At 39.6% G+C, this 24,373-nt stretch overlaps 1 protein-coding gene across 1 annotated transcript in view; it reads right to left on the reverse strand.

Annotated features, from left to right (window-relative positions):
* Positions 1-24,373, reverse strand: part of csmd3b (CUB and Sushi multiple domains 3b) — a 1,941,594-nt gene that overhangs the window by 1,458,316 nt on the left and 458,905 nt on the right. The window lies entirely within an intron of this gene.

A 24,373-nucleotide genomic window follows, 5' to 3' on the forward strand; every position in this document is an offset into this window, starting at 1 on the left:
ATTGACTTTAATATCAAAGTAGTATTTGACTGAGTACAGCTTTAAGGAGCACTAGAAAAATGGGTCAATGAGAATTAGATGAAACTTCTCCAATAGTCATATCGCACACTCAGGAAGACACCCGTGGTTCTTGAAGGCCAATCATCTCAGTACCAGCAGGAGTTCCTTAGAGTGGTGTCCCATGGTCAATTATTTTCAGATGCTTCACGAATGATCTCCTCTCCATCATAAGTTCAGAAGTGGGGTAATTGTTGATGATGGCACAACGTTTGGCACCATTCACGACTCCCCAGGTACTGGAACAGACTATGCCAGATACAGCAAGACAAAAATAATACCCAGGCTTAGGCTGACAAGTGGCAAGTACTGGCAATGACCAAGGGAGAAATCTAACAATCTCCGTTAGTTTTTCAAATCTACACAATTGCTGAATCCTCCATTATTAGCTTCCCTGGTTTGGCATTGACCAGGAGCTAATATAACTCAGTGGTATAAATAAACTACAGCAGCAGGTTAGAGGCTGGGAATCCTGCAGAGAGTAAATAATTTCCTCACCACCTAATACTTGTTCAGCATCTACAAAGCACATATCAAAGAATACTCTCCACTTTCATGGATGGATGCAGTGCTAACAACCCTCAAGTAGCTTGACACAGTCCAGATCAAAGCAGCACATTTTATTGGCACTCCATCTAAGACCTTCAGCATTCACTCCCTCTACCACTGATATAAAGCATCTTCAAGATACGTTGAACAATTGACTATGGCTCCTTGCTCAGTATCATCTAAACACATGACCTGTACCCCCTGGAAAGACATGGGCAGCAAATGTGTGGGAATATGATACACAAACTCCTCTCCAAGCCAACTATAGTCCTGTAATTCCTTTACTGTTACTGGGTCAAAATCATTGACTTCTTTTCATTAGAGCTCTCTAGAAATGTCAAAATCAAAAAGATTGCAGCTGTTCAAACTGATGCCAATCAGAAATGACCAATAAATATCACCCTAGTCGATCATGCGTATGTCCCATGAAAGAATTTAAAAAGTTGACGTCTTTTAAAAAAAACAGTGGTTAGAGTTTTTGAAAAGATTTGTAAAAATAACAGTGATTGGTTTTATTAAACATCAGTAATAAACCATGTCACATTGTACATTTTTCAAATACATGTGGTTGTAGGAGAAAGCTTAACAATTCTAATAAGTTGAAATGAGCCTGTACCCTTCAGAGAGTTAAAGTCCACTGCACAGAGAAAGGCTCTTTGGCTCATTGAGGCTGCACCAATCAACAACATGCATCTAATCTCATTTTCCAGCACTTACCCATAGCCTTGAATGCTTTGACATCACAAGTGTACCTTTTGAAACTTATGAGGACTCCTGCCTCTGCTACTCTTCTTACCAGTGGGTTTCAGATTCCCATCACCCTCTTGGTGAAAAAAAAATTCTCACATTCCGTTTAAACCTCCTGCCTTTCAACTTCAGTTGATTCCCCCAGTAATTGATTGATCTGTCAAGGGGAAAGGTTTCTTCCTCTGTGCCATGCTGCCATTCATAAGTTTATACATCTCAATTCTGCTCCCCCAACCCTCTATCCAATCTCAGTCTCCTTCACTCCGAGAAAAACAACCCCGTCCAACCAACGTATCTTCTCCATCCCAGGCAACACTATGGTAAATTTCCTCTGTACTCTCCCCAGTGCAACCACATCTCTCATTTAAGATAGATTCCAGATTTGCACACAACATTCTTATCGCGCCCTAACCAACATTGTATACAGTAAATCACAAATTATTGGATTGATGAACTGCACTCCAAACTATGGCTTCTATTTAACATCAAATGTATAATTTTAAAATGCAATGTAATCCAATGAGATTTTGAAAAAGAGGCTCATTCACCATACTAAATTACCATTTTACCAATGTATTGAAAAATGGTTCATTCAATTTTGTTTTAAAACTGCTTCAGATTTTGTGTCAGTGTTGATATAAGTGCCTTGTGAATCTCCAACTTTGCTACTTGAACAGAACTCTAAGGATATGAAAGGTATTATTCCAAAATCTAATTAGACTGAATAACTGCCCATATATACATGACCAATCATCATGATTGTGGTGCAACTTCACATGACACGTTGATTTACTGATGAACATTATCCTATGCCCCATTTATAGCATTAAGTAAGCAAGCTCTGGTGTCTCAGTGGTGGTATCCCTTCCTTTGGTATGAAGGCCTGGGTTCAACTCCCAATTACTCAGACATCATCATAACACCTTTGAACAGGTTAATAGGTTGATTAAAAATATTTGTAGCAAATTAAAAAACCAATGAAAAAATTAATAGGCTCACATTTAACTCAAAATGACAACCTGCACAGCCTTTCATCTACAATTGAGAGCTGTATTTTTGAACCAGTTGCAAAAGTTAAAAGCAAAAATTGCTCCAAATTAGGCTGACGCAAAAAATGAAACTAGCAGTGGAAAAAATAAAATATATTTTGCCAGTTTAATCTGCCCGATTGCTCTCTCTTCCAAAAAGACAACTGAGGGAAAGCAAAAAGGACTAATCAATAGAATATTGTTCTCAATCTAAAGAAGGACAGAATGATAGACTTGCATCCCGTGGACGTCTCAAAGTGCTTTACAATCAAAAGGAACTTCTTGAGACATAATCACTTCTGTAATATAGGAAATGCAGCAGCTAACTTGCACTCAGCAATCTCCCATGAACAGCTATGCGATAATGAATGACCAGATTTTTTTTTTGGAAAACCAAATAAGAGAATATACTACCGGAATTATTAAACAATTAAAGAGAATAGTTAAAGCAAACATTAATTTCATAGAAGAGGTGTAACGGGAAATTATCATAGAGAATAAAGAAACAGCAGAAACAGCAGAAATAGTTAAAACATATTTTTTATCTGGACTGACAGTGCAGCAATAAAATGCACACATAAATAGAGGGCAATGAGAGGGCTAAAAATGCTGTGGAACAAAAATAATCAATCAAAACTGAGAAAATCTATGAGAAGCATAAAAGACTGAAAAGCTGGCAAATCCCCAGCACCTGACAACCTACCTCTGGGATTCTGAAGGAAAAGCTGTAGGAATAGTGGATTTTCAAGAATTATCTAAATTCTAGAATGGTCCTGGTGGAATGGAATTTAATAAATTCAACACACACATTTCAGGGAAAAGAAAAAGGGAAAACGGGAACAACAGATCGGTTGGTCTGTTATTGTGATATGGGAACTTTTGTAATCTTTTGTCAAGGAACTTTTAACATGGATTTGTAATATATTATTGACCAAAGCTAAAATTGTTCTTTAAAATTACCCTATGGGGAGGTGATGGCCGATTGGTATTATCACTGGATGATTAATCTAGAGACCCTGGGTAATATTCTGGGACTTGGGTTTGAATCTGACCATGGTAGATGTCAATTGTCAAATTGGGCAGCACGGTGGCTCAGTGGTTAGCATTGCTGCCTCACAATACCAGAGACCCAGGTTTGATTCTATCCTCAGGTGTGGAGTTCATATATTCTCCCTGTAACCATGTGGGTTTCCACTGGAAGTTCTGGTTTCCTCCCATAGTCCGAACATGTACAAATTTGGTGGATTAGCCATGGGAAAAGCATGGGTCAGGGGTGAAATGCTCTTTGGAGGGCCAGTGTGGACTTGTTGGGATGAATGGCCTGCTTCTCCACCGTAGGCATTCTAAACTCATGTTTGACAAATGTAATAAAGTACTTTTAGACGCTGTGCCTAATGTGGCAGATTAAGGGAAGTTAGTAGATGTGATGCACTTGGGTTTTGAAAAGATTTTCAATAAGATGCTGTGAAAAAGGGATAAGTAAGGTAAGAGCTCATGATGTTTACACTCAGATGAATAGAGAATTGGTCAATGGACTGAAAATGATACATTAATTTACAAGAAAATTTTAAGCGTACAGACTATAACTGGTGAAGTACCCCAAGGATCAATACCAAGCTCATGGATATTTAAATCATAATGACTGAGACATAAAGATCAAAAATAATGTTTTTAGGTTTGTTTTGGAAAGAAAGCTAAAACTGTTACGGTGTTACTATGAAGACTTAGAGGTGTAGTGTGATAAAAGTGACAACCAGTTAGAAAGCAACAATCAAACAAAGAACAAATTCCTGAAATAACTTTATTAAACAAAAGTATTTAATAATAAAATTATCAGTTTAATGTGTGTGGAAAATATCCCCATACTTTTAATAAATTCGCACTTGAAACAAGGAAGTCAGGGACAAGGTAGGACTAATAAATTAAACTGCATTTATTTCAATGCAAGGAGCCTAACAGGGAAGGTAGATGAACTCAGGACATGGTTAGGAACATGGGACTGGGATATCATAGCAATTACAGAAACATGGCTCAGGGATGGGCGGGACTGGCAGCTGAATGTTCCAGGATACAAATGCAACAGGAAGGATAGAAAGGGAGGCAAAAGAGGAGGAGGACTGGCATTTTTGATAAGGGATAGCATTACAGCTGTGCTAAAGGAGAATATTCCCAGAAATACATCCAGGGAAGTAATTTGGGTGGAACTGAAAAAAAAAGAAAGGGTTGATCGCCTTATTAGGTTTGTGTTATAGACCCCCAATAGTCAGAGGGAAATTGAGAAACAAACTTGTAAGGAGATCTCAGATATCTGTAAGAATAATAGGGTGGTTCTGGTAGGGGATTTTAACTTTCCAAACATTGACTGGGACTGCCATAGTGTTAAAGGTTTAGATGGAGAGGAATTTGTTAAGTGTGTACAAGACAATTTTCTGATTCAGTATGTGGATGTACCGACTCGAGAAGGTGCAAAACTTGACCTACTCTTGGGAAATAAGGCAGGGCAGGTGACTGAGGTGTCAATGGGGGAGCACTTTGGGGCCAGTGACCATAATTCTATTCGTTTTAAAATAGTGATGGAAAAGGATAGACCAGATCTAAAAGCTGAAGCTCTAAATTGGAGAAAGACCAATTTTGACAGTATTAGGCAAGAACTTTCGAAAGCCGATTGGAGGCAAATGTTCGCAGGTCAAGGGACGACTGGAAAATGGGAAGCCTTCAGAAATGAGATAACAAGAATCCAGAGAATGTGTATTCCTCTCAGGGTGAAAGGGAAGGCTGGTAGGTATAGGGAATGCTGGATGACTAAAGAAATTGAGGGTTTAGTTAAGAAAAAGAAGGAAGCATATGTCAGGTATAGACGGGATAGATCGAGTGAATCCTTAGAAGAGTATAAAGAAAGTAGGAGTATACTTAAGAGGGAAATCAGGAGGCCAAAACAGGGACATGAGATAACTTTGGCAAATAGAATTAAGGAGAATCCAAAAGGTTTTTACAAATATATAGGGTAACTAGGGAAAGAATAGGGCCCGCTGCTGCAAATGTGTTGCTGGTCAAAGCACAGCAGGTTAGGCAGCATCTCAGGAATAGAGAATTCAACGGGCCCCTCAAAGATCAGCAAGGCGGCTTTTGTGTGGAGCCAGAGAAAATGGGGGAGATACTAAATTAATATTTCGCATCAATATTTACTGTGGAAAAGGATATGGAAGATATAGACTGTAGGGAAATAGATGGTGACATCTTGGAAAATGTCGAGATTACAGAGGAGGAAATACTGGATGTCTTGTAACGGGTAAAGGTGGACAAATCCCCAGGACCTGATCAGGTGTACCCGAGAACTCTGTGGGGAGCTAGAGAAGTGATTGCTGGGCCTCTTGCTGAGATATTTGTATCATCGATAGTCACAGGGGAGGTGCCGGAAGACTGGAGGTTGGCAAATGGTGGTGCCACTGTTTAAGAAGGGTGGTAAGGACAAGCCAGGGAACTATAGATCAGTGAGCCTGACCTCAGTGATGGGCAAGTTGTTGGAGGGAATCCTGAGGGATAGGATGTACATTTATTTGGAAAGGCAAGGTCTGGTTTGGAACAGTCAACATGGCTTTATGCATGGGAAATCATGTCTCACAAACTTGATTGAGTTCTTTGAAGAAATAACAAAGAAGATTGATGAGGTCAGAGCAGTAGATGTGATCTATATGGACTTCAGTAAAGCATTCGACAAGGTTCCCCATGGGAGACTGATTAGCAACGTTAGATCTCATGGATTACATGGAGAACTAGTCATTTGGATACAGAACTGGCTCAAAGGTAGAAGACAGAGGGTGGTGGTGGAGGGTTGTTTTTCAGACTGGAGGCCTGTGACCATTGGAGTGTCACAAACATTGGTGCTAGGCCCTCTACTTTATGTCATTTACATAAAAATATTTGAATGCGAGCATAAGAGGTACAGTTAGTAAGTTTGCAGATGACACCAAAATTGGAGGTGTAGTGGACAGCGAAGAGCGTTACCTCAGATTACAACAGGATCTGGGCCAGATAGGCCAATTGGCTGAGAAATGGCAGGTGGAGTTTTATTTAGATAAATGCGAGGTGCTGCATTTTGGGAATGCACATCTTAGCAGAACTTTTACACTTAATGGTAAGGTCCTAGGGAGTGTTGTTGAACAAAGACACCTTGAAGTGCAGGTTCATAGCTCCTTGAAAGTAGAGTTGCAGGTTTTTAGGATAGTGAAGAAGACGTTTGGTATGCTTTCCTTTATTGGTCAAAGTATTGAGTACAGGAGTTGGGAGGTCATTTTGCGGCTGTACAGGACATTGGTTAGGCCACTGTTGGAATATTGCATGCAATTCTGGTCTCCTTCCTATCAGATAAATGTCGCGAAACTTGAAAGGTTTCAGAAAAGATTTCAGAAAAGTTTGGAGGATCTGAGCTACAGGGAGAGGCTGAACAGGCTGGGGCTGTTTTCCCTGGAGCATCGGAGGCTGAGGGGTGACCTTATAGAGGTTTACAAAATTATGAGGGGCATGGATAGGATAAATAGACAAAGTCTTTTCCGTGGGATTGGGGAGTCCAGAACTAGAGGGCATAGGTTTCGGGTGAGAGGGGAAAGATATAAAAGATAGCTAAGGGGCAACTTTTTCACGCAGAGGTTGGTACATGCATAGAATGAGCTGCCAGAGGACGTGGAGGAGGCTGGTACAATTGCAACATTTAAGAGGCATTTGGATGGGTATATGAATAGGAAGGGTTTGGAGGGATATGGGCCAGGCGCTGGCATGTGGGACTAGATTGGGTTGGGATATCTGGTCGACATGGACGGGTTGGACCGAACAGCCCGTTACCATGCTGTAGATCTCTATGAATCTAAATATTTTATTGTCTACCAAAATTTCTCGCATTACTGAAGCAAAGCCTTAATTTTTAATATTGGAGATAATAAGAACTGCAGATGCTGGAGATCAGAGTGGATAAAGAGTGGAGCTGGAAAAAGTACAGCAGGCTAAACAGCATCAGGAAGTGAGCGGTGTCAGCCATTCAGGACAGAATCTTTCGTCAGGGCTGGGGAGGAGGAAGGGGGCTGTGAAATAAATAGAAGAAAGGGTGGGGCTGGGGAAAAGGTGGGTGAGTTGGCGATAGGTGAATGCAGGTAGGAGGTGGCTGTGATTGGTCAGTGAGAAGGTTGGAGTGGAAAGGTAAGAAGGAAGATGGACAGCTTGGGTCAGGTTAAGGGGGCAGGGTGGAGAGGGAAGGCTGGGCCTGAGGAGAGTTGGAAGCTGGTGAATTTTATGTTAAGGCCGTATGGTTCTGAGCTCCCGAGGCGGAAGATGAGGTGTTCTTCCTACAATTTGCTGGTGGCCCTGTGGTGACAGTGAAGGAGGCCCAGGGTGGACATGTTCTCGGGGAAGTTGAGGGGTAGTAGGAGGGAGAGTTGAAACAGATGGTAATCAGAATGTGGGATTGATTGGAGCGTCCAGACCATAAATGTTTAGTATGTCCATTTTTAAGCTATTATTTTTACATTTATACACCAACATAAAAGTTCAAAGTAAAGACTCTTCATTCCCATCCTTTCAGTTTTTTTCCTTTGAAATGATCTAGTATAAAAAAATACCTTAGTGATAAAATGATATCACCTAGCAGCCTCCTTTAGCTCAATTTGCTAAGTGTTACAAAATCCTAAAAGAAGTGAACAGCTAGAAAATATGCATTAATGAGGTCATTCACTATTTTTAATCCCCAGTCCAATTTATCCTCTGTTCCTTACCTCCCCAACTATGTTTTACAAACAATTGCTACTGGAAGTCAATCGCAAAAAGATTGAAATCCCAGATTCTCGACTGTGTCCAGAGACTTCAGTCATTTGGCAGGTGAGGCATAATGTCAGCAGACATCCTCAAAGGAGATTATAGTCGACCTCAAATATCTCTTACAATAAAAAAACACTGATAATTCTGCAGATTGAGGCTCTTAAAATAAAACTGCAGGTGTATGGTTCTCTACTTGAAACAAATCAGACCAATACAAAGCTTGCAAGATATCCTGACAAATAATAATATTACATATTATAACACACAATCACCATTAGCAAACAATAATTTTACCTGTGTTTACTGTATGTTATCTTTCATAGAGGTTTTTGAAAAAACACTGATCAGATATTTACTGTGCACAATGTTAACTTTAATGTAAGTTGCTCAATTATAGTCAGTTCACTGATGTTTTTTGCTTAAGATCTGCTTCCTCAATTCCTGGGCCCAACTCTATCCTGCTCTCATCCTCCCCAGAGCAAGTACACGAGTTAAACGGATCCTTCAAACTAAGGGCTATCTGTCAGATCAGAAAACATTGATGGATTGTCGGATGCATGGCTTATGCCCGAAACATTGACTCTCCTGCTCCTCAGATGCTGCCTGATCTGCTGTGCTTTTCCATTGGCACGCTTTTTGATTCTGACTCTCCAGCATCTGCAATCCTCACTTTGTCCAAATGTGTGAACCTGGCAGCTAAATACTAATGATTGGCTGGAGATAGCCAAGAAAATCCAATTTTTTTTTTGTTGGATATTTTCATGAGCCTGAAGGAGCAGGGGTACTCCTTACAGAACTCACGGGGAGTTCTTGGGCCTCCATAATCTTGGCCTTAGCTCCATAATCTGTTACATAGCAAAGCTCTGGTTGAGCAGTTTCAAATTCCTGATGACTTCTCCTTTGGGTCCTTGGAATCTTATGTCTCCCAAACTGATTTTTATTCCAGAGCACTAACTTTGATATCCGTTCTGCCAGGAATTGGTGGAAAGATTGCCCAAACCACTTAAATGAAACTTGGGAGTTAATAAGTGGCAAGGGTTCATGCTCAAATTTTGCTGGATTTCTCTCATGTAATGCAAATCTGATGCAAATTGGGACTAATAACTGACCAGCCATTCATTAAAGCATCTGTGCTAATACAGTATAATCTGCTGTCCCCGTTCTAGTTTCTAACTCACAATGTGGCAGAATAAAGTACAGAATTCTCCATCCGGTGGAGTATAAGAAATTGTGTTTGTTACCTGAAAGTCTATTTGTGAATAATAAATATATGAAAGAAATGGAAATTGTGGTATACAGAGCAAAACTCTTATAAAACTGTCTGGTTTCAATATCACAAAAGATTTGCATGTCGTCACATAACTAATTGGGATTGATTTTCCATTTTGAGTGCAATTGGCAATCTTGTGCAAGGATTGTACTGAAGAAGGGACACACCCGGAACGTTGACTTCTCCACCTCCTGGCTTGCTGTGTTTTTCCAGCCTCCTGCCTGTCTACTTTGGATTCCAGCATCTGCGGCTTTTTTTTGTTTCTATTCCAGTAGAAGGAGCAGGCAAAATTATGCTAGCTTGCAGAATTGATATCTTTGGTTATGTTACTACTCAAACGCATTTGCATTTCACAATTCTGCAATCTTCCAGAAATCATGAATAAAACATAAGCATTTTATAAAGTGTAGTCAGTTCCCAGCTCGTGAACAGGTTCTGTTCTGGGGTCCATTTGCCACCCAATTTGTATGCAAGCCAGAGCACTACGCAGCTGAAAATGTGTTGCTGGAAAAGCGCAGCAGGTCAGGCAGCATCCAAGGAACAGGAGATTTGATGTTTCGGGCATAAGCCCTTCTTCAGGAATCATTTTCAGCTCTGGTCGCCAGCATCTGCAGACCTCACTTTCTCCTCGAAGAGCACTATGCAGGGCAATATAAAGGAGTCATTCACAAGTACAGGAAATGTTCCTGTGCTGGGTCTCTCAATTTTACCCTGATATGAGATTGTGCTTGTTAGTATGAGCATTTGTCAGTCAAATGTTTGTATGTTGGGCACCGATGAGCTACAGGGAGAGGCTGAATAGGCTGAGGCTTTTTTCCCTGGAGCATCGGATGCTGAGGAGTGACCTTATAGAGGTTTATAGAACCATGAGGGACATGGATGGGATAAATATCCATGTGGGTGGGAAAGTCCAGAACTAGAGGGCATAGGTTTAGGGTGAGAGAGGAAAGATCTTAAAGGGACCTAAGGGTCAACGTTTTCATGCAGATGGTGGTGTGTTTAAAAAGAACGTTCGTCATTTTCTGGTCCTTTATCCATGAGCAAACTGATTTTAAGTAATAGAAAATTTTTGAAAATAAAGAATTATTTTAAAACAATTCATTGGTGTCATTGACAAACAGTAATCAGTTTCTTCTTCATTAAAAAATCTTTAATATTTCATAATTTTAAACAATGCCTTACAACAGTTTTATTTTCCTTTGCTGGAATGCAAATGGACCCATTTATCAAAATCACAAGATGGTGGTTATTGTAATCTGAGGGCATGGCCAGTTGACATAACAGCATGGAGAACTGTGTGTGTTGAGTGTAATGGTTACTTGAACGTCCTTGATATTCTGCACTGACTTGGTGAAGTTAGAGCAAATATGTTCAATAAACCAAAGAAACTTAACAGAACATCATATTTTTATATCCTATTTTTCTGCTGCATTACTTTGGAGTTGGATTTCATGTATTCGTAGCCAGGTTACTGTTGACTGTCAATGACACTCAGTCCCACATGACCCTTTTCTCTCTGTTGCTGTATCATCTTCCACACCATTATGTCATGTTATCACCCTCTCACACCTGTTACTTCTTTTGCATCCAAGCATGCTACATCCAATCTCCACAATTGACTTCTCCAACTTCCCTAATACAGCAATTACTTCTGATAACCAACCTCCTTGACTTTCAGTGAATGGACCCCCCAGTAATGCCCAATGCCCACCTCTTTGAGCAACTTGGTTGCACAGGTCCAAATAGGGAAAGACCGTCTACCTGATTGATCTCTGTGGAGCATCTCAGCTGCTTTACCACAACTCCCCAGACTGGTTTTACTGGACCTGTGGCTTATAGGCAATAAAAGCAAGCTATTGCATGCTAATGGATCCAAATAGGCTTCTTCACACTCACGAGCAAGATTCTCTACTTGCTGTGCAACGTTTGGTTGGAGAATCAGATATTTTCTTCTCAACATCAAGAGTATCATTTCTGCCAAACTCACCATGTTTTCTCATCTGGCTCATCAATGCCCATATTGTTCACTTTCAGTCATATGGCAAAGAGCAAAGATGTTAAGCCAAAATTGTAAAAAGTCACTAGTTAGACCTCAGTTGGAGTAATGTGTGCAGTTCTGAGTACCACACTCGAAGGAGGAGACAAATGTTCTACAGGCAGGACAGAAGAAGTTTCTGGGAATGATTCTAGAGATGAGAAACTGTACTTGAAGGAGATACATTGAAGAAATTGAGACTTCACTCCTTGGAAAGGAAGAGACTATGGTTTGATTGAGATATCTAAAATCATGACAGGGCTAGACAAACTAGATTGGAAGCAGCAGCTCCCGTTCATAAAAAAGTTAAAAATACGAGTGCCCATGCTTGAAGTGGCTTAAGACCATAAGATATAGGAGTGGAATGTCTTATTCAATGAGCTGAATGTCTTATAGGCCATTCAGCTCATCGAGTCTGCTCTGCCATTTAATCATGGCTGCTGGGTAATTCAACGCCACTTACCCACAATCTCTCCATATCCCTTAGTTCCTTGCGAGATTAAGAATTTATCAATCTCCGCCTTGAAGATATTTAACATCCCGGCCTCCACTGTGCTCCATGGCAATGAATTCCACAGGCCCACCACTCTCTGGCTGAAGAAATGTCTCCTCATTTCCATTCTAAATTGACCCCCTCTAATTCTAAGGCTGTGCCCGTGGGTCCAATATCCCCACTTGATGGAAACAATTTCCCAGCATCCACCCTTTCTAAGCCATGCATTGTTTTGTCATTTTCTATTAGATCTCCCCTCAACCTTCTAAACTCTAATGAATACAATCCCAAGATCCTCAACCGTTCATTGTATGTTAGGCCTACCATTCCAGGGATCATTCATGTGAACCGCCACTGGACACGTTCCAGTGGCAGTATGTCCTTCCTGAGGTGTGGGGCCCAAAACTGAACACAGTATTCTAAATAGGGCCTAACCAGAGCTTTATAAAGTCTCAGTAGCACGTTGCTGCTTTTACATTCCAACTCTCTTGAGATAAATGACATTACATTTGCTTTCTTAACCACAGACTCAACCTGCAAGTCAAAATTTAGAAAATCCCTGGATTAACACAGGTTTGCAAAAGAAGCAAATGCAACGTGCAATAAACATATTACAGAGGGAATTATTCAAATCTAGGATGTATTGCCTGGAATTGAGGTGGAAACAGGATTAATTGAGTCAAACAAAAGGGTTATTTAAATAGAAACAAGATGCAGGAGTGCAAGGAAAAAGCAAGAGATTTGCATGAAGTGATAATGCTCATTCAGAGAACTGGTGTGCAGACATAATAGGCTGAACAATCTCCTCCTTCACCATAACAATCCGATAATCTGTGATCAATTATCTACGCTGATAATACAGAAAAGCAGCCTACATTATATCATAGTCTAGTTTTACTGTCGCCAGCAAAGAGAGAAAGTTCACCACTGGCTTTCAAGGAATCTGTTTGCAAAAATTTAATAAGCTTTGTGCAAAACGTCAATTTTAAAAATCAATGAAAATTTTATAATTGAATAGAGGAAATGATACTTCAAAATTTTAAAATGCTTTTCACAAAGCCAGACAGGTTATTCAGCTGTAGTATGACTAAGTACATCATTAAAAACTCGGTTACAATTCATTCAATAAGCTGAAACATTTTCAGTGGCTTTGACACTGTAAAAAGTTGAAGGTTTGGTAAATCACTGAGCTTGCCCCTTACCATATTTGCAAAGACTATGTGGAACCTGTAAAGGAGTGGGATATCATTGATAGCCACTTCTGATTTAGGTGTATAAATGTGTATCTGTGATGCACATTAGAAGAATGAGAGGGGATCTTATAGGAACATATAAAATTATGAAGTGAATAGATAAGATAGAAGCAGGGGTTTTGTTTCCACCAGTGGGTGAAACTGGAACTAGGGGGCACAGCATCAAAATAAGGGGGAGCAGATTTAGGACTTAGTTGAACATGAACTTCTTCACCCAAAGGGTTGTGAATCTGTGGAATTCCCTGCCCATTGCAGCAGTTGAGTCCACCTTATTGAATGGTTATAAGGCAATAATCGATAGATTTAAGGGTAGGTGAAGCTGAGGCCATGAAAAGATTAACCATGATCTTATTGAGTGGCAGAGCAGACTCGAAGGGCCAGATGGCCAACTCCTGCTCCTAGTTCTTATGCTCTTATGCAAGAAGTTGCTGTCGGTTTGCCAGAATAATGGAATAAAAAGCTTTCTATACATGTAGTGATTTGCACAACTGTTGAACTCCCCAAAGCATATTACACTCCACAAATTACTTTTGCAATACAGGAAGCAGTCACGAATTGGTATACTACAAATTCCCACAAGCTGCAATGGATTGACCAGTTTGTCTTTTTTTAGTGATGTTGATTGAAGGATAATTGCTCGTCAGAACATTAGGAATAAGTCCATAGCTCTTCTTTGAAATAGTTCCAAAGGATCTTTTCCATCTTGCTCAGTAGGCTCTAAGTTTAATGGCCTTATTCAGAGGACAGCACACTCTCAGTGTACACTGACTGCCAGTCTTGAGTTTGCTGTTTGAGTGTGTTGGAGTGGAACTTGAGTCAGAGCTTTGATTCAGAGACTTAAGCACAGTAAAATGAGCTACAATAAAATACGTTTTATGTGCAGATATTGATATACAATAAAAACATGGTACATAGTACATAAACGTTTTACTTGAACAGTGAATATTCGCCTGGACAATTTTTTGTTCTTTCTTGAGTCCTTACCACCCAATTTGAAAGGTATCAATTCTGACAATCTAACAATCTCTCATGACTGCACAGAATTTTCAATCTGTATATTCAAGTCTAGCATAGTCATGAATCTTCAGACATAAAGTTAAGTATTCTACTAGCTGAGTCACGCCAATAATTATTATATTATGTAAAAGTTTATCCTTGTACATGCATTCCTAAACATAGAACCAATGAAGAACTGGAAAAACTTCATGGTTCATCCAATTCATTCAGCTTTGGACCAATTTAAATCAACTCAGCTAAAACTCCAATTGTAGTAACTATGCACATAAAAATGACTACAGCAAAGGCTGACAGTAAAAAATAAAGAAATTGTTAGCTTTTGAGTTATTGATTACAAGTTGTCACACAGAATTATGCAGCAAAGCTGTATGAATCCCAAACTCGATGTCCTTGGTAAAATAATTGGACAGTGATGGGTAAAAAGATTTTCATATTTTATTGCATGGGGGTTAAATGACAGCAAGACATTAAAAATTCTTATTTCAAAACAGAGAAATAAAAACAGCTAACTGGTTAGTTAATAATCCACAGGAGCCTTCTTAAAAGTCCAATTAATATTAAGACCAAAATTGTGTGTAGAAAGGCAGAAGTGAACTTATTCCAAGTTAAATGGTGACTCCCAAATTAGATAGAGAAGTAGTGAAAGCAAAACTTTAAAAACATGGAAGATCACAACAGTTTATCGAATCATTCTTCCCCTCCCCACTTGCCATCTGCTTGCTGTAAATTACATAACTTGCAATCAAGAAAGTTATTGAATTACTCACCCTGAACTTACAGAAAAACTTGAGCAATTTAGTTTAAAACTGACTTTATTCTTTAAATTGAATTTGACACAAGGAGTAAAACAGACTTCCACTCTGTGATATAACTACATTATGCGGTATACATTTTCAAAGAAAATTGGATGGTGGACTCAAAGTCTTTTCCTTATCCCAGTGCACTATGCAATAGATTTTAGAATGTGCAATAGAGTAATATTGTGCAAAAAATTCCTATTTTCAATCAATTGCAATTATGAGCTGATTGCTTTTATCTTACCACTAAGAACTATTCATCCACTTTAAAACTGAGAACTTCAAAACAGGCAGTATTCTCCAGTTTTCCAAAATAACTTGCAGTATAAAACTGAGCAGATCTTTACAGAAATGTTTGCCAATGAAAGAATCTAAACAGTGGATTAGAACACATTCAATATCACATAATAGTTATGGATTGCCTATTATTCACAAATGAAACCTTTGAAGAGCAGGTGTGCATGCTGGAATGGATAGAGATAGAAGAAGCTGATCTGCTGAAAATTTTGTCAAACATTAAGATTGACAAGTTGCCAGGCCCGGACCAGATTTGTCCTCAGCTGCTTTGGGAAACGAGAAATGCAATTGCTTCGCCACTTGCGAAGATCTTTGCATCCTCGCTCTCCACTGGAGTCGTACCTGAAGACTGGAGAGAGGCAAATGTAATTCCGCTATTCAAGAAAGAAAATAGGGAAATCCCTGGCAATTACAGACCAGTCAGTCTCACGTCTGTCATCTGCAAGGTGTTAGAAAGGATTCTGAGGGATAGGATTTATGACCGTCTGGAAGAGCATGGCTTGATTAAATGCAGTCAGCACGGTTTTGTGAGGAGCAGGTCATGCCTCACAAACCTTCCCGAGTTCTTTGAGGATGTGACTAGAAAAGTTGATGAGGGTCGAGCTGTGGATGTGGTGCACCTGGACTTCAGCAAGGCATTTGCTAAAGCCCCCCATGGTAGGCTCATTCAGAAGGTCAGGAGGAATGGGATACAGGGGAACTTAGCTGTCTGGATACAGATTTGGTTGGCCAACAGAAGACAGCAAGTGGTAGTAGAAGGAAAATATTCTGCCTGGAAGTCAGTGGTGAGTGATGTTCCACAGGGCTCTGTCCTTGGGCCTCTACTGTTTGTAATTTTTATTAATGACTTGGATGAGGGGATTGAAGGATGGGTCAGCAAGTTTGCAGATGACACAAAGGTTGGAGGTGTCATTGACATTATAGAGGGCTGTTGTAGGCTGCAGCGGGACATTGACAGGATGCAGAGATGGGCTGAGAGGTGGCAGATGGAGTTCAACCTGGATAAATGCGAGGTGATACATTTTGGAAGGTCGAATTTGAAAGCTGAGTACAGGATTAAGGATAGGATTCTTGGCAGTGTGGAGGAACAGAGGGATCTTGGTGTGCAGGTACGTAGATCCCTTAAAATGGCCACCCAAGTGGACAGGGTTGTTAAGAAAGCATATGGTGTTTTGGCTTTCATTAACAGGGGGCTTGAGTTCAAGAGTCGTGAGATCTTGTTGCAGCTCTATAAAACTTTGGTTAGACCACATTTGGAATACTTAGAGTTCTGGTCACCCTATTATGGGAAAGATGTGATGCTTTGGAGAGGGTTCAGTCGAGGTTTACCAGGATGCTGCCTGGACTGGAGGGCTTATCTTATGAAGAGAGGTTGACTGAGCTCGGACTTTTTTCATTGGAGAAAGAGGAGGAGTAGAGGGGACCTAATTGACGTATACAAGATAATGAGAGGCATAGATAGAGTCAATATCCAGAGACTATTTCCCAGGGCAGACATGACTAACATGAGGGGTCATAGTTTTAAGCTGATTGGAGGAAAGTATAGAGGGGATGTCAGAGGCAGGTTCTTTACACAGAGAATTGTGAGAGCATGAAATGCATTGCCAGCAGCAGTTGTGGAAGCAAGGTCATGGCGGACATTTAAGAGACTACTGGACATGCATATGGTCACAGAGATTTGAGGGTGCATACATGAGGATCAGTGGTCAGCACAACATCGTGGGCTGTAGGGCCTGTTCTGTGCTGTACTGTTCTATGTTCTATGTACACATTTATGCATCCAGTGCAAGTCCAGTGAAGAGAGAATATCAGTTATACCTGGTAGACAATGGGCTGATGCTTTTATGTTATGCTTTTCATGCTTTTAGGCAACAGAATTGAACTGGCATTTAGAAATGTAACCTTTGGTGGAAAATATATAAACAATCTAAAAAAATGTAACCCTTTGCATGAGCATGCCATGCCAATCATTGCCAGTGTGTGTTGGTGTAGGTATCTGCCACCATCCTTATTTTCTGACTGGGGCTAACATTGTAAAGAAGAAACATTTGGTAACGTACAAAGAAACAGCTCTTGTTGAAAACAAGATATAGTTCATTGCATGAATAGACGGTGTTACTATTCATAGTCCTCAGGATAACAGTCTGTCCTCTTCGAGACATTAAGTTTTCTGCCTTTCCCCAGCCAGGTTTTTATGGCAGCAATGGGTTAGGTTCAGCTTAATGTGGTCTTCAGCCTTAATCTTTTCAGAACCATTTTCTTATCCAACAAACACAATCATCATCAGCCCATGAAAATCCCCAAACCTCAGTTCCATTTTCTACCACTGCCCCTCCCAAATTTGTGAGGACTCTGTGATTCTCTTAAAAAAGATAACATTACAGAATTTCTATCCATTTCTATTCTCACTTTATTTTTGCAAATGCGATTTTGTTTCTCTGTAGCCTTTCTAATTTTTCTGTTCCTCCACTTATCCTGCATTGCAACTTTCATCAGAGTTAATTCCCCCTGACATCCCCTCCTCCCAAATTTCAGCCCTGTTTTGTGCTGCTTATTTTAAATTAATTCTCCTGCAGGACTAGCACTAGTTTTAAACCAACTAACAGGAATTGTAAACAAAAAATCACTGTTAAGGTGCAGTTTTTGCTCTCCTATTTAAAATAAAAGTAAGAGAGAAAACCAGGAACTATAAAACAGTCTGCCTGACATTGGTAGTGAAGAAAATGCTCGACTCCATTGTCAAATATTTAACCACAGATCACTTGAAAAACAGTAGCATGATTGGACGGAGTTGGCATGGATTTATCAAAGGGAAATCATGTTCAATGGATCTACTGGAATTCTTTGAAGATCTATCTACTCGAGTTGATGAGAGGAAACCAAAGTCTGTGGTACATTTGAACTTTTCAGAAGGCTTCGAGAAAGTACCACATAAGAGATTTCTGTGTAGAATTAAAGCACAAGAAAGTGCATTGAGAGGGATAGGAACTGGCTGGCGGCCATGATGAGTAAGAATAAATGGGTCTTTATCCAAATGGCAGACAGTGACAAGTGGGCTGCAACAAGCATCAGTGCTAAGATTCCACTATCAACAATGTATATTAATGAGTTTAGATGAGGCAACAAAACACAATTGGAGATGGCATAATGTTGGTTGGAAGGGTGAGCTGTGAGGAGGATGCAAAAATATTTCAGTGTGATTTAGATAAGTTGAATGAAAGGGCAATGCAGTCTAATGTGGATAAATGTGAGGTTATCCACTTGGGAGCAAAGAACAGGAAGGCAGAATATTTTCTGAATGGCTATAAATTGAGAGAGGGGATTGTGTAATGTGAACTGTGTGTCCTGATACACCATTCACTGAAGATAACCATGCAAGTGGTAGAGCAGGCAAATGGTATGTCGGTCTTCATAGCGAGTGGATTCATGGACAGGAACTGGGGATGCCTTGCTACAATTCTACAGGATCTTAGTGAGACCACACCTGGACTTCTGTGTTAGTCTCATGGGGAGATGAGGAAGGGCAGGGTTCTTGCTACACAGAGAGAGCGATAACCATTTACCAGACTGATACCTTGGACGGCAGGTCTGACATATGAGAAGAGGTTGAATTAGTTAGGGTTATATTCACTGAAGTTCCGAAGATGAGATGAGGATCTCATAGAAATCTATAAAATTCTGACAAGATAAGACAGGTTAGATGCAGCAAGATGTTCCTGATGGCAGGGGAGTCCAGAACCAGAGGTCACAGTCTAAGGATGCATTTTAAATCATTTAGGACTGAGATGAGGAAGGATTTCTTCACCCAGAGAGTGGTGAGCCTGTGGAATTCACAACCACAGAAAGCAATTAAGGCCAAAACATTGCATGATATCAAGAAGGTATTGGATATAGCAACTGGGGCAAAAGGATATTCGGGGAAAGCAAGAATAAGCTATTGAGTTGGATTATCAGTCATGACCATCATGAATGGTAGTGCATTCCTGATGGGACATACAGCCCACTCTTGCTTCAATTTTCTATGTTTCTGCTGTTTTCAGGAAAATTGCATCACCATGTGAGAAAAAAAGTCTAGAGAGGAATGTGAAAGAATATTACACGTATCTTAGATCATGCCCTTTTTTAACCTTCAAACAGGGGCATGCACAATATACAGCAAAACTAGTACTAATCTGAAAAAATGCAAATTTGAAAAATCCAAACATAAAATATACCTCTTCATTTATTTCCATCACCTAATCAATAATTTTCATTCACAAACATAATAAACCAATGAAGAAAATAATCAAACTCATTTCGTTACTCAGAACCATTGTTATGGCTTTAGTTCCAGACAGCAACTTATCCCTCACTATTATTAATGAGAAGAGACCTTATATCAGAATATGCACATGAATAGCATCACTCAAGTCTTTCCCTTCTAAAGTAGTCAGAGACAAATGAGTCACATCCAAGCATAATCCAGTTATTGCGCAAATGTATAATAAGGAAGAAATATGAAATGGTTGATTCTGGTTCTAACTGTAACTCAGGGAATTAAGAAATATGACCAAGGTGTTAGTCTTGGATTTTGCCATTATAACCTTCAAACTATACAAACATTTTACATACACTACAATGACGATGCAAACTGATGACTGGACAAATGTTGTACATCAACAAACCTTATGTCCTGTGAAATCTGAATTCATTGGCACTGTAAAAGTTGTTCCTGAGACATGCAGGCTACATTCATCAACACCAGTATTTTCCTTTTTTTGTATATTTCATGTTGTATCAAGTTGCCCTGCTGATCACACCCTGACCTTACCAAACCAAAATGGATGTAACTGTAATAGGACTTGCTGCTATAGAATTGGCAAATACAAATGGTGTAACTATTTAACAGACCTGCCACTGAGCGGATAGTACAGCAGCTGAAACCACATGCCAACTTTTCATCTCCAGGGATTATTGATAGAGGGGCATTATGCATGGCTATTCAGTCAAAGGTGGTTAGCCCTACTTTACGGTTCTGAACATTAGAAAGCAGAAGCGCTGCTGAGAGTCACCTCGCGACTTTGCTGCCAACCCCACCCGCCAAAGACCTGCACCATACAAAACCTCGCCTCCATCCTCACTGACCTGTGACCATACTAGGACTATAGGGGTCATCCTTTCAGAAGTAGCCTCAGCCTCTCTTCTGGTGCTGCTGAGCAACAGACATGCCAGTCTCTGATTAGTCAATAGTATCCAGTAGAGAAACCTTCTGCTCCCAGAATCTTGGTTGCAGAGTAATGTCTGCTGGTGGTCTTGTCACTGCATGATTAGCTTATGATTTGACAGGTATTCCCAAGATGACCTAAGATGTATTCTTGTCAGCCGGTTCCCCAAGATGTAGCCAAGACCTCACAAGATTCCACCAAATTGGGCTTTTCAGTTTTCCCTTGGTGTTTTATTATATGTTACACACCGACAGAAAGCTGGCACAGGCACCATGGGCCATAGGACCTCCCACTGTGCAGCATAATTCTATTCAGATTGGACCAGTTCTAATGCACTACTAGCTGCCAGGTGTAACAATTGCCTGCAAATAAACAGAAAAGGGTCACAGAAAGATTATTCGAAAAGATGTTGTGTGCTATTCAAGTGCAAAGGCCAGCAGGCCTCTTATGCAAATCTGTAAACCTGCAAGATGCAAATAATTAATGTTGGCATGAAACTTGGCAACAATAAACAGTAAACTCATAAAACTCAGACATGCCTATGCATATTGAAACTATATCAACATCTGTCAGTGTTTCCTCTCCTGGTGATCTCGTACTGATCTTTGAAACTTTCTGAGATCATTTTATGTTCTTCATGTAAGAAGCTGACTTAGCATTATAATGCAAGGACAAATCCCTGTACTGAGAACTCATTGGTGTCTCTTGTTTTAGTAATGTGGCAAAATACCATTGCTTTCTGTTCACTTCGTTGATTCCTGCTCTGTAATGACTGAGGAAGGTCACTGCTAAATTGAATATTACTGCTATAATGTTTTCTATCTCTCCTCTAGTTAATCAACACTGTTTACTGTCCAAGACTTTCAGTTTTAATTCCAATGTGATCAGATTTGCATCATTTCATTTTATTGCTTGACTTTACAAGCATGCTAGATCACATTCCTCTCTTCGATTTTATGACAAAGCAAAATACATACCTAAAAATTAAATTTTCTATGTTTAGTTTGGAGATTCAGAAATTTCTCGAAACTCCACTGTTGTTTTCACAGGATTCAGTCTGGGCCAGGAAAGGAACTTCCAAAGTTTTTACAGAATTGCCTTTGCAACATTTCCAGAGTTTTTGTGTAATTTGAATGTTAGTGTTTCTATTAAAATTGCATAGTTAAACTTCATTTCAATCTACAGTATTAATGCCATATTTTGAAATAGTTCTGAAAAGATTTTACATTCTGCCACATGCATAAAAGATATGATATTCAAGCACTGTATCGGAATGATCTTATGAGAATAATGACAGCTGGATGGCCCATATGATATTTATTGAATGAACATTTGCTCTGATCATTCTTGTGTTTGCACAATACAGACTTCCTTTCACAGTTATTTTGATTTGTTAAAAAAAAACTTGCTTAGCGATGTACAGTTGGTGTCTTTGCTTCATACCAAAAATAGGAATTGTTATGATATTGGACAAGTTGTTAAAATATCATGGGTTCGGATTTCACCACAGGATGGTGAGAAATCAAATACATTTGATATTTTGTGGACTTCCACCAGAAGAAAAAAACTATCATAAAAATTGCTGGATTGTCATAAAAAAACCCAGTAAGTGCTTATTGAGACATGGCCTACATGTCATTTTAGTCCAAATCTACACAGTTAACTTTTAAAGATATCTGATATTAGCAGATTGGTAAAAAGAATCCACTGGGATGGTCACCACTGTAAGAACTGCCCACCTCTGAAGTGAAAACATTATTTTATAGACAATAGACAATAGGTGCAGGAGTAGGCCATTCTGCCCTTCGAGCCAGCACCACCATTCATTATGATCATGGCTGATCATCCTCAATCAGTATCCTGTTTCTGCCTTATCCCCATAACCCTTGATTCCACTATCCTTAAGAGCTTTATCCAACTCTTTCTTGAAAGTATCCAGAGACTTGGCCTCCCCAGCCTTCTAGGGCAGAGCATTCCACACACTCACCACTCTCTGGGTGAAAACGTTTCTCCTCAATTTTGCAAAATTGTGATGTAATATTACTGTACTTTTTAAAAACCAATCCAATTTGCAATGTCATTTAAATGAGTGTAAGCTAGGAGGAGGAAAAAGCGACCTATTTCTGACTTTGTTAATGTCCTCAGTGGAAATGTATGCGAATGTGGACAATGGTTAAGACTGAGCTCTGAGCTAGCTGTGATGCTTATGAAAACAGAGGACGCTCATTCTAAAGATTCACAGGTGAATAATTGACTACTTGGAAAAGCTACTGGAATGATCAATGTCTATAAGATCATCTCCCAGAAATACTCAACATGTTCAAGAAAATGAACTGCGCATACTTTGCACAAAAGATACAAATTAACTATTTTTCCATCAAGTTAAGTCAATTTAGAGTTAGTGTAATTAACTTCCTGTTGTTCAACACAGCATATTCAAATATGCCTTTTTTGTCAAAAGGTAAATACCTTTAAGATCTTAATAGATTTGAGAATCTATTACTTAACCAAATACATAGTAATTTGCATTAGATTTAGATTTGTGTAACTAATGTTACCTCTACATTATATTTCCAATTGATGCACTGCCAAGGCCTTAGTTGTGTGAAATATTAATGAAAGTGATACCAGGTTTAATGTCTCTTTCTTCTCCCAAACTTAGACCATTGTCACAAAAATAATGGTTTTTACACTGGGTGGGAATTTATGGTCCCCTGGAGGGTCAGAAGAAAAGTGGGTAACTAGAACACTTGGTTAACTTGGACAACACCTTGAGAGCTGGCAGGCAGGAGCTGAGGAGTGTCACAAAAACATGGAAAATAGGTGAAGTAGGCCATTCGGCCCTTTGAGTCTGTTCCACTATTCATTACGGTCACAGATGATCATCCAACTCAATTGCTTGTTTCTGCTTTTCCCCCATATCTTTTGATCTCTTCAAGACCAAGAGTCCTATGTATTTCCCTTCAGTTGGGCTAAAGTGTGGCTCTGAAGTAAGGAGTAGATGACGAAATTTAAAAAGCGTAAATAAAATAGAGGAGTAAAATATGATTGGAATTTAACGTCATATATATGGCTTCAATTTACCATATTAAATAAATGCAATTATAATATTAAGGAGGTTTTACTTTTGGTATCAGTACAATTTCAGTCTATTGAATCATGGGAGTTAAGGTGAGCATCAGGTGATATGAAGTTCTCAAGACAAATCTGTTCCACAATATTGTCTAACAAAGCATGAGTTTTCAAGATGGTGAGGACTTGCAAGTTAGCAGCAGATAGCAAGAGTCACAAAATGTCTCTGCTTGGTTCATCCAGCTCTAAGAAAATACCTCAAAAGAAAGATATAATTTTCATCCTGGGCATGAGGGCTTGAGGGTGGGTTGGAGCATGCTAGAGTCAGGCTCGCTACCCATGATTGTTGATTCTACAATGAATGTATCCTGGGAAATGGGCATGGAAGTTGAATGAGTTGGCATAAAGAATATGGGAGTTGATTGGAGTGGGTGCGGATGGACATAATCATGGTACAGTCATGGTTTAACATGTGAGCGAATGTTGATTAATGAATGTATTATTAGATGTAAATAAAAGTGTTTGCTAAAATGTACTTGGACTCCTGTGGAATCATTTAAGAGAAACAATAATCAGCATGATGCATATGTTTCAGAGATGTTCCCTGAAATGTTCCGTGAGCTGGTGTCTTGTCTTCCCGACGTAGAAGAGGCCACATCGAGAGCAATGGACACAGTAGATGAAGTGTTTGGATGAGCAGGAAAATTTCTGCTGGATGTGGAAGGATCTTTGGGGCCGAGAATGGAGGT

The sequence above is a fragment of the Hemiscyllium ocellatum genome, chromosome 4 (assembly GCF_020745735.1).
Source record: "Hemiscyllium ocellatum isolate sHemOce1 chromosome 4, sHemOce1.pat.X.cur, whole genome shotgun sequence".
Lineage (NCBI taxonomy): Eukaryota > Metazoa > Chordata > Chondrichthyes > Orectolobiformes > Hemiscylliidae > Hemiscyllium > Hemiscyllium ocellatum.